This window comes from Alligator sinensis, unplaced genomic scaffold, assembly GCF_000455745.1.
Source record: "Alligator sinensis unplaced genomic scaffold, ASM45574v1 scaffold118_1, whole genome shotgun sequence".
NCBI lineage: Eukaryota > Metazoa > Chordata > Crocodylia > Alligatoridae > Alligator > Alligator sinensis.
Window position 1 is genome coordinate 4834165 of NW_005841850.1, and position 11713 is coordinate 4845877.

Sequence of the window (11713 nt, forward strand, 5' to 3'; positions counted from 1 at the left end):
TCCGTTTACTTAGCCGCAGCATCGCACTGCAGGCTCGTGTTCATATATGTACTGGCTAGTCACAAAAATCTTTGTGAACAAATGGGCAGGCTGGCTTTTCAGAGCTAGTGGAAGTGGTTGCATAGGATCAGAGAGAGGAAGGGCTGGAAGGGACCTCCAGAAGTCATTTAGTCCAACCCCCTGCATGAGACAGACTCAGCCCTAGCCAATCCATCCTATACAAATCCATAATCTAAATTCTTTGTAAAACTACCGTGCAGTGCACTGTACCACACCACACCACACCACACCACACCACACCACACCACACCACACCACACCACACCACATGTAAAGCAAGGGAACCAGGGCAGCCAACATCCTACTTCTATAAAAGATTAATGTATGCTCAAGAGATCCCAGGTAGAGGGCCATGTTCCCTGCTACCAAGGAAGGCAAAAAGCCCCAAAAGCAGCTCAGGAGTTTCTTCTAGTCTCTGTTAAAATTAGACCTGTTTTGTACAGGTCAGTTAGACCTGGGATTAGTCACATTTGCAGACATTTGAAGCTAGAGGTTTGACTGGATGGGCTTTTGTGTGGTATTGAGCACTTGCTGGGAGTTACACTGACATCACATCGAGTGTTTTCTTCTGGAAACTTTCAAGGTAACATCCCATCTCTTCCCTGCCTGCAGTTCTCCTTCTGCCCCCTTCAACACACTCCACTGCTTTCCTAGCCCAATTTCATTCTTCCTTCAGCAATCCACATGCGGTGAAGCCAAGGACACGCAGCTGCTGCAGGCTCAGCCGGCAGGGGGCGATTTTTGCCTGAAACATCTGCTCATCCTCTGCACACTAATTAAATGATCTCCTGCCCAGTCGACATGAGGCTGTATTTTTCATGCACCAACTATGTTAAAATAACACCGAGAGGCCTGGCTTAACCCAGCCTCTGGGAAATACCAGCCTGGGCTGGCTGCAACCGTAAGAGGATTAGTTTGTGGCTTGAGAAAATGTGAATGACTGTCCTTTTAGCCCACTTCTTGACAGAGCCTGCTTATTGGGTTCATTAGCACAGATGTGTACGAGCTGCAGACCTGGGTAGAAATACCCATGATGGAAAGATTGTCCTTGGCGTGGCTGTATTCTGTTAATAATGTAATGATGATATTATTTCCTCTGTCAGCAGGCAACCATCCTGACTTGTTCCAGAAACACAGCCCAGACTCTAAAAAAATTCAAGCTCATGCCTCCCTGATTGGGTCTTCGTTATGAACAAAACAGTGACACGGTAGCAATGTTCAGCTGATGTCTTGTCAGGCTTGGCTGCTCCTGAATTTCCTCCCTGGGGGATGATGGGTTTATACCCCAGACCATCTCCTGATCTCTCTTCAAGCTGGTTTGGAAGGGGAAGTTACCACCTCAGTGAGTCAGCAGAGCTCTTTTGCAGTAAGGCGAGCTGCTGCCAATAGACGGCCAGTTAAACAATCTGATCCTCCAGTATAACCAGTGCTTTTATTGACGGGGTTTCATGGGCTTCAGTGATGCCCCTCCTGAGTGGCTCCAGTATGAGCAAGAGGAGAAACAGGGCCCTACGTCCTTTTTTTTTCACCTTCAAACAGCTCTAAAAGCATGGGGCCAAATTTTAAGCTGGTTCACATCCATGTATGACTGCAAATGGCCTTATATACAATCTCCCTGCAAAACCCAGGCCAGTAGTCTCTAGTTGATCTTCATAACCTTCTGTGTGGAACAGATAAATATTTTTCTTTCTAGAGGCAGGAGAAGCAGAGATAAGGAATGAAGATTTTCATTGGTCCTGATACTCGTGGCATGGTTCCTTTAGACTGAAATTTAGGACTTCCTGGAGATAGGTCTGGGCAAACCATGAAACTGGACACCTCTTGGTTAACTTCATATATATTGACACAGTTTGGGAGGGGAATGTACATGAATTCCCATTCCCCATGAAAAGTTCTCATTTTGCCTGCTCAGAATTGGTTTAAAGGTCAAGAACTGAAGCATGTCATTTGGAAATGGACCAGCTGACCCTCCCTTCCTTTATACAGCACTGCAAAAGGGAAGTTATAGCAGGGTTAGAGCATTGTTAGCACTCAAGGCTTGGAGTATCTATCCTCCCTTCTGATTATTTCGTGGGAAATGGTAGTTGCGGGTTCTCTGCAGTTGGTGCTTTGCAGGATGAGCTCTGCAGTTGTTAGGAGAAGCGCAGATATTTCCCATGGACCACGGCTGGGTTCCTTTGCTCGTGTGGCAAGCAAGGGGGCTGAGAGGATGGAGTGCATAAATATAAATTCATAGTTTCTTACTGGGAACTGCAGACTCAGCCTCTGCAGGAAACCACACATGTGATTATCAGTTATCGGGCAGTGGCTGCTGGGGAGCCTGGGGCCTCAGATTCTCATGTCTTTTTCATGCCTTGATCATATATTTAGTGCAGCTGTGAACTCTGACCTTTAGCTTAGGCACCAGCTTTTAAGCATCTCAAAGTGTTGCAAATGGGCTGATGGAAACACCTTTCGGTATCAGGTGAGTTAGGAGTCTGCAAGTCTTCACAGCTCAGAATCGCATACAGAAAACATACAAAGATGTGGGAGAAACTCTCTCTCCCACATGCATCATTTCATGTTGCACTCAAATTTCTCAGGGCACTGAGCCCAGCTTCTCAGAACGAGATGACAAGGTACGTTTGTGGGGATGCAATGGGTAAGTCAGTAAAAGTTGTCAGTCCATCCATGAGAGTAGGCAGAAAAACAAAAGCCTGATAAGCTACAATAAATATCTTGGCACTGAGTGGTCAATGTAACTGGGAAGGAGAGCACTGTTGCTCATGAATCATGCTTTGGGCTTCTTGCCTGCAGGTCTCTCAGCCTTTGCAAAGGAGATTGAACTGCACCTCCTCATTTAGAAAGCTGGGAGAATTGAGAGACAGTCAGATTTAAGGGATGGTGAGTGGGCCAATTTATGCAGGGGACCAGATGGGAAGAGAATGAAGATGACATCTTGGCCTTTAGCCCCCTGCCAGTGCCCATGAAGCATCTCCGCTAGACAGTGGAGTACCACCCCAGCATTAAGCCTATTAAACTCTCCACTTGGCCATGTTGTTCTCTATCCCCATTCATAGTACATTATATTGGTTTGGCTCTTCTATCTTCCTCTGATTTCTCCTTTGTATCTGCAGATTCATTTTCAGTCATTTCCCAGTATCTCTTTTTTTGCCTCTGAGAGGGAGACTGTGTGGGTGGCAGTCTCTACAGCTGACAGCAGCTGGGCACTGCTTTAAGAAGAGAGAGAGGGAGAGAGTAATGAGAGAAAGAGTATATTCAGTAGCAAATAAAGATGCTGCTAATGCTGTTTTCCAGCACCTGTTCCTTGAGGGTGACTTTCATCCCTGTATAGTGAAGTTGGCACAAGGCACGTTGCACTGCATATGTTCTTAAGTAATGCATGTGCTGGACCTTACCACAAGAATGAATTTTATCCAGAAAGATTAAGGGCAAGGTCCAATTCTACCCATTAGACATCTGAGTGGAATTTAGATGCCTAAGTCCCCAAAAAACCACTAATGCAGAAGGTGAGGAGGGTGAAGACCCACGCAGCTTTCCATTAATGCTTTCACAAGGTGGAATAGAATTGCACTTGGGTCTGATCATTTTCTGCTTAAGTGGCTTATCCAAGGTCATGCACAGGGAGTTTACAGAGAGCAAGGAACTGAACCTGGATATCTTGAGTCTTAATTGAAGGCCCCTAGATGCATGGGTGGAGGATAAAACTAATAATGGGGTAAGAGGCACTTTTGGGGTTTGGACTTGACCATTTGATGTGGAATGGGCTGAGTCACCTATTCCCAAGAGACAGGTGCCACCATTACAACAGCTGTTCAGGAAGTCTCACTAAGCGACCCAGTAAACGGAAGCCCAACACTCAACTTGGTGGTTTTTCTCTTTTAAGGTGGTAACTTTTGGAGACAGTCTGGCTGACTCCAAAATTTCAGTGAGTGTTTTAGCCGTAACGGGCAGAACCAGTTTGGCAGTGGGTCCACATTTGAGTTCTGGGTTACTGGAGAGAGCAAGTGAAGGACTGAATGATTTTTGTTGCAGCGTTACTGCTGGGGTGCTCTGCCCACAGCACTCCAAGGGGCATTTTTGAGGGGGAAGCTGATAAAACACTGAGGCAAGGAAGAGGAACAGCATGGATGACTTAAATACCATTTAGGTTGTGTGGCCCTATCCTATAAAATCACTGTGGGTTCAGGAACGGAGACTGGCTTCCCACCCTTGCTACTCCCTGGGCCCCTAAAATGTGTGACTAACATCAGGTTAATTCTTGTTGTCTGGACTCACATGGAGCACTTTAGCCTGATCCCAAAGGAAGTCATTACTAAATCCCATTCATGTACAAGTGACACACCTTGATATTTACCCATGCATGGGCAGAGACATAGATGAGATGATCAAAGGCCGTTCAGGCTCAGTGGGTCGGCATCAGCTACAATAAATTGCTGTAGCTCCATTAACATCATGGGAGCTGCACTGATCTACAACACCCCCGACTTCATTGGAAGCCGGCATAAACATATGAGTCTCAATGGCAGATTTGCAATTCAATGCACGCTACAGTTTTCTCTCTTGAAGAACCCTGATAAAAGCTGACTCTATTACCCAGGAGTATGAAGAATCAGACATATCAAGTGTGGCTGGCCAGGGGCAGCCTGTGGCTCTAGCATGGAGCCAGTGTTTTTGTAAACAAACTCTAAACCCGGTGGTTTGGGCTCATTAAGTGTTAATGCTGTATGTTTGTCAGTACGTGGCCATAACAGTCATCGTCTCCCTTTCTCACCCTCTTGGCTGCTTGTTTATTTTATATCTATGCCATAGAAGTCTCTTGCGATTCAGGCTTTTCTTTGCTCTCCCCTGCCATAAAATAACTTCATTTCTAAGCAAATGGTAATGCAGTCTGCACGTCGCATTGCATGAAACAACCAGGACCTCTTTGTTCTCACTCACTATCAGTGGCGTTTCGTTGCCTACTAATTCAAGGTGGGATGGGTTGAGGTGGCTCTGCCAACTTCCTTTCACTCGCATGCTCCAAGCCAGGGGGTGTCCTAAAGAAGCTGCACTCTTGCCCATGCACAGGTGCCTTCAAGACCTTGGTCTCTAGTGTGCTTTAGAGTGGGCACGAGGGACAACCATGGGATGGCTTCCCCAGTGGGTTGTGTGAATGGGAGTGGCTGGGTGGTGCATGCTGGAACGTGCAGCTGCTACAGTGTAGAAGTATGCAGAGTCCCTAGGATATCTAAGATTTTTGCATCTCTGAAGAGCCCTAAAGGACTAGAGCAACACGGGGGGTGATGGCAGAATCCCTATGATGCCAACGATACAGGATTTGGCCCCTACAATACAAGATTTACATGGATCCAGTGTCCAATCCTAGTCCCAGTCCTGTGAAAAGCAGTTTGCCAGTCCAAGCCCACTGGTCCTTCACAGAAGGACCTTTTTCAAGGAACTCTAGTGAAGTGGGTAATTTTAACTGTTAGAGACAGTGTCAAGGACTCTCTTTTCCCCTGAGCATTTGTGTGTCTTAATTTTAGTTGATTGATTACAATGATTTGGCTATGACTGCTTAGAAGGGAGCAATTTTTTTTTTCCCTTTTGCTCAGTCATGTGGATGACTCTAAGGGCAAGAAAATGTCACTGCAGACAGGGCTTTTTTTCGACAAGCTGCAGTGAGGAATGAGCATCAGAGGCAAGGTGTCCTGCTAGGGCCACCCCTGAGGAAATGCCACGTTTCCTGTTTCAGTGACTCGGGGGTGCTGCAGGCCAGATTCGAGGTGCGTTTTTGTTCTAGGGAAATGGAACATGGTGAACGGGTCTAACTCAAAGCCCGTTCCAAACAGTACTCTCACTGTCTTCCATGCCTTTTGGATCAGACCCCAGTTGTAATTCGAATATGCGTATATGGTTCATCCATACAAATACAGCTTTTAAAGATCTGCGAGCCCTCTGCAAAGGGTGTGTCTACATGTGCATTAATGCATGTTAGTTAATGCCCATTAAAACTAGTCCCTCCATTGTGGGGGTGCCTGTACATGGGCACAGAGGCTGCTCCAATGGCGTGTCAGAGCAGACTTGATTAATTGAATCTGCTGGAGCGTGGCAGCTACTGTGCTCCAGCAGCCTCCTGCGTCTTGTGTATCAGCGTCCCTGTGCTTAAAAATGGTGGCAGGGCGCTTGAACTAAAGCTTGTTGAATGAGGCCAGTTGAACGAGCTTCAGTTCAAGTACCTCCACCAGCATTTTGAAGCACGGGGGTGCTGATTCACAAGATGTCATGGTGCTTTAAGTAGAGTGGCTTTTGGATATGCTCTAATTAAAGCACCGTTCCCCACCACCCTGGCCCGGAGGTACTAGGAAAATGTGCATTAGCCTGTCTTAATGTGTTTTAATTAAAGAACATATTTTTTTAGTGATGCTTCATGGACATTAGCCTGTTTTAATGCACATGGGCATTTTTACACATGCATTCATCACAGTGGCGGGTGCTTTGAAGAGCTCCTGACGCTGCAGCGCGAGCAGTTGTATAAATGGCAAAATTTATACAACTCAGCACGAGTCAGCACTGAGAAAATGGTGGTGGCATGCTTTTGAACTAGAACACATCAAAGGTATTTTAGTTCAAAAGTGCACTGCCACCATTTTCTGTGTGCTGACACGAATTACACCATTTATACAACTTCATGCAATGCAGCACAGTGCGCATCAGCTTGTGTGTGGAGCAGACTCGATTAATTGAGTCTCTGACACGCTGGATCTCTGGTGCATTGAAGCACAAGAATGTATGTATATAAATGCCCCAGGATTTTATTAGTGATGCTTTAACACACTTTAAAATAGGCTAATGCACATTAAAGTGTATGTGTAGATGTGCCCCAGTACCAGCTGATTTCAGTAGGGCTTCATGAGGATGCAGCAGTCTGTCTCTGAAGTTGTATCCCCCAGGTCCCAGGGCTTGCCAGCTATCGTTCGAGTTTACAGTTAAATAGACAAGACAAAGGGCAAGAAAGAGAACTGGCATAGAGAAGGGAAATGCCTCTCCAGGCTCCATGGCAGGTGAGTGGCAGGCTTGGGAGTCCAGGTGTCCTAGTAATGAAATCTCCCTGACTACCATGGGCTTTGGATTAGGACCTCAATTAGCAGCAGTTCCACTTGTCTGCAGGCCTCTAATCTCCACCTATGTGTTGCCTGGCACGGTTGTAGAGCAGCAAGTTCATGTAAGGATTGAAATATCAAAATACAAGAGCAATAATTGAAGCTTACAGCCCCGCAAGATTAAATTCTCAATGTGGAGCTGCTTGTTTTCTTTCTTTGCCGAGCAGCTTTTCTGGAATGATTGCCAGGTATCTATTGATGCTTCCCACTGCTTCAGTGGGTACAATGGCAAGTAGTTATATTGCAGCGGTGTGCTGGTGTGAAAAATATATACATTCCTTTGGTGTGTGTATAAGTGTTTGGCCAAAGTCTGTGTCAGTGTAATCAATGGAGATGAAGCTGGAATAACTGGAGCCATGTTGCGTTACACCACCTGAGGGTTAGTCTGTTTAACTAACCTCTAGTAGGATTATGCAAACCTCCATGCAATAAGAGCTGGAAGCTTGTATTTCATTAGATTTTGATACTGATCATTTAATAAAGGTATGAATAGTATTTTTTTTTTTTTTAGTCTCAGGGAACGGTGGCAGGAATAAGTCTCAAGGTAAGTTCTGTACTTCCTACGAAAGATACAGTATGGAGAGGAAAGATGACAGAGGGCATTTCATTCCTGCCACTTGAGTGAAAATGGATGCATGGAGGAAGTGGTGGGTGAATTTCAGATGGATCAAGGATGAGCCAAGCTAGGATGGAAATCATTAATACAATCCTAGAAGCAGTTAAAGAAAGGACAGGAGCTAAGGAATTGATAGAGGCGCAGATTGGATGATGGTGGGTAGTGCCTTGAGGTTGCAGGATTGCAATAAGGTAAAGCCTTTGAGGAATTGTCCCTCCAGGAATGTGCAGTGTTTGAAGGGTGCGATGGAGAAATTTTTAAGGAAAGTTAAACTGATGACATCCCTCTCCTCCCAGTGATGCCCAGTCACTGAAGAAGCCCCCTCCAGAGACAGGCTAGCTTGGTAAAGAAGCTCTGCTGTGTTGAGGTGCAGTGCCATGCCCTCAGTTTGCACGGACTTGTGTAACTCCATGGATGTTGCTGGAACTATTTTGATTTATTCTTGCAGCATTTAAAGAGCAACTGACTGCAGAGTTAAGGATTGGAGAAAGGTCCCCATGGGTGTGGAAGGAAGCTAAGGGAAATGGCATCCAACCTGCAATGCAAAGAACTGCTATGGTGAATCATCTTCTAGACATGCTTGGCCTTTGAAGGAGACATTGGCCAATATTCCAGTGATGGGAAAGAAAGACCCTGCAACAGGATTTGTCCTCTCACAGGAAGCCTCTTGCATATTTTAAACATGCTTACTCTGAAAACAAGAGGTGGAAATTACCCAGCCTCACTACCCTCTCTTCCCCATCCTTCCTTTCTCATTTCTTGTGCCCACTTGTCTCCCATTTCTCTCCCTTCTGCTTGCTATGGCATCCTCTCTCCACCTTTCCCTCATTTGTGTAGGTTCAAGCTTTATTCTTCATCTAGGTCAGTGGGTCTCAACCTTATTAGACTCAAGACACCCTTCAGAAATGCCAGCGCCTAGCCTTTACTTATTTTGTGATTATGGAAAAATAATAGAGCAGATCTTCTGTTGCAAAGAACTCTGAAAAACCACATGTGTGTGTTCTTGACACCACACATTCCTATTTGAAATTTTTGGGTTTATCTTGCGAATTGTGTGTAGGTGTTTGTACACCTAACAATGCTAATATCGTGCATCACCCTTAAAAGGATCTTGTGACACCTTGGTTGAGAATCACTCATCTAGATGCCTTGATACAATGGGAATGGGAGCAGTATAAATACATACCCATAAATTCATACAGCTGGCAGGACCAGGTTCATAACTGGTAGAAGATGGCACAGCTCCATTGACTTCACCAGTGCTTTGTCGGCTTCATTGCAACAACTCCGTTGTGCACCTGCTGTGGGTCTGGTTGTATTAACTTTCTTCCTCCCACCCCACTTTGGGCTTTCCTTTTTGTTTCCTTTTCTATATCTATTTTTTTTTTTTATGTACTACAAGCAGAAGAAAACTGAACATCCCAATGTTGTTCTTCGTTCTGTTGTTTTGCACCCATTGAGTCAAACGAAGCAAACAAACTGCAGACCGATGTCTTGTTTCCAAGCTGTCCCGTCTGGTGATTTTTATGTGTTTAGTTTTTTCTGATAGTGACAATGACACTGGAGCAGCTGCAGCTGAACCTTGTGTGAGATGCTGCAAACTATACTCACCCAGGGAAGCCTACTTCTCTCCTTAATTAAGCCAATGCAAGTCAAAAGTAGCTCAGTTGAAAATGGGTAGAAATCCACTGTGCTACGATATACTCTGGCTTGAAACACATCTGCCTCAAACATCCAGGATTCTGAAAGTACCTGAACTGTGGCTTTTTCATGGAAAACATCTCCTGATTACTGGGGTGAAAATTTTGCATGTTTCACCAATATTTTTAAAGGAGTTTCCCTAAAGATACCCTTCTGTCATCTTTGGTCTGCTACAGGGTGCTTGTGTGCAAGTAGAGAAATGAGGGCTAGATCTGGGTTTTGGTCCAAAATGTACAAGATTCAACACTTGGTGATGGCCTATGACTCGCTCCTATTTCTACTTCTGTGAGAAATTGTGTGCTCCTAGTCAAAACCCGTGCGACAAACACCCCTTTGTAACCGCCTGTGGCTGTCGCTCCTATTTCTGTGGCCTGTGTGTGACGTATTACACAACTAGTCTTTTTTTTTTTTTTTTTTGCAACTCAGCTCTTTGATCAGGTCAAGGGAATGTACTGGACACACGACAGCTATAGCTATTCTTCCTGTCCCAGGGTTCAATACTGCTGCCTATAGCTTCAGCATCCAAGCACCTTTCATATGACATCAATAACAGTAGCAAATTTCCTTGCAGACTTTGGAATCTCTGGCATGTTGCCTTTTTAGGGATCAAATGCCCTGTCCAGTGTAGGCTTTTTAAAACTTCCTTTTTTTTCAATTTGGGAAGGGATCTTTGGTTAAAAGGTAAATGCAATATCTTTCATATGGTAGCAATGTTGTTTTGAAGAGTCATTTGCCGCACTTACAAAGGATGGTCAGAAGCTGGGTTCACTTGCTCTCCTCATTCCAGCTTGGTGGCCTTGACTGAGAGTCCCTTGTTCCCAAGCCTCATGTGTTTCTTTCTGGGCTTTGTAGTTTGGGGCTCATTTCTGCATTGTTTGTGTAATTCCACTCAGTTGTGTTGATGTAAAGCTAGTGCATCTCCAGAGCCAGTGACTGCTGTGTGTTCACGCTTGGTGCCACTGAGACCTGGAGCTGGCCCTTGTCACACGTTTGGGGTTTCATTAATCTCAGTGGCAGTTTTGCCTGAATATGTGTAAGGTTTAGGGCATGTTGATATTTAGTGTCAGGGATTTATATTAGCACAAATGGGAGGCCACTTCATATTTAAAGATAATTGGTAAAAAAAAAACCAAACTAACTCAGTACTCTACTGATTTGAGTGGGGATGTTCTGGATTCACATAATATCTGTACCCGAGAGCAGAATATGACCACTAGCCTTTTCTTTGAGAAGGATGACTTGCCATAACTTATCCCAACCCCGTGATTTGAGAGAATCTTGATTATTGACATGTTCTCTGTGTGTGTGTGTGTAAAAATATATATATTACACACACACACACACACACACACACACACACACACACACACAGAGACATACAGAACATGTCAACAATTTATCAATATATATATCTATATATATCTATATAGATATATATATCACATATATATTACATACGAGTATGCTCAGAGGTCCAGACCTCAACTGTGCAAATAGGTGCAGCTCTGCAGACTATGGGCACAGTGGGATTATGGCAAGTTGTATACGTTAAGGATTTGGCTTTATGTTTGCACCATATGGCTTTTGCTCTCAGTCTCCTATTGGAGACAGTGCTCTAGCACAGAGCCTTGTGGGGAAGGGGAAAGAAGAGCTCTTTATTTTCAGTTTTTTCTCCCTAGGTAGGAATATTGTAATGTCTCAGTGACAATTCACCTGATTTGGACGTGGAGGCTGCTAGAATACTGATGAGTACAATGTATTCCTGCCATCCAAATATTTCCCTCCGTCTTGCAACAGGTGCACTCTTCAAGGTCAAAGCTCTGTAACGCAGCCCTGGATGGCAGAGCAGACAACAGCATCTCAGAAGCACGTTTTTTGGTATGCTGTTGGGAGAAGGACCATAAAAAAAAAGAAGCAGCTGGAGTGAATGACGTTGGCTTTTATAGGATGAATATGGAGCAGGAGGACACAACCTTTTCTTGATGGGATGCCCTATTGTTCTGAACACCGAGCTTACTTCACAGCGTGGACTGGAATGGATTCTGTTGTACCTTGCAGTGTGTCCCGAGAAGAGGGCAGCAGTGGGGAAATATTTGCTTAATATGTGTTATTTTCTTTGTGCTGCTGCAGTTTGGTCATTTAAAGAAAGGTCAGCATCTACGTTTAAACAGAGTTTTGAAATTGGATCAGAAGA

At 44.7% G+C, this 11713-nt stretch overlaps 1 protein-coding gene across 4 annotated transcripts in view; it reads left to right on the plus strand.

Annotated features, from left to right (window-relative positions):
* The window catches only part of RAP1GAP2 (RAP1 GTPase activating protein 2), a 318047-nt gene that overhangs the window by 115421 nt on the left and 190913 nt on the right, over positions 1 to 11713 (plus strand). The gene's annotated exons all lie outside the window — the stretch shown is intronic.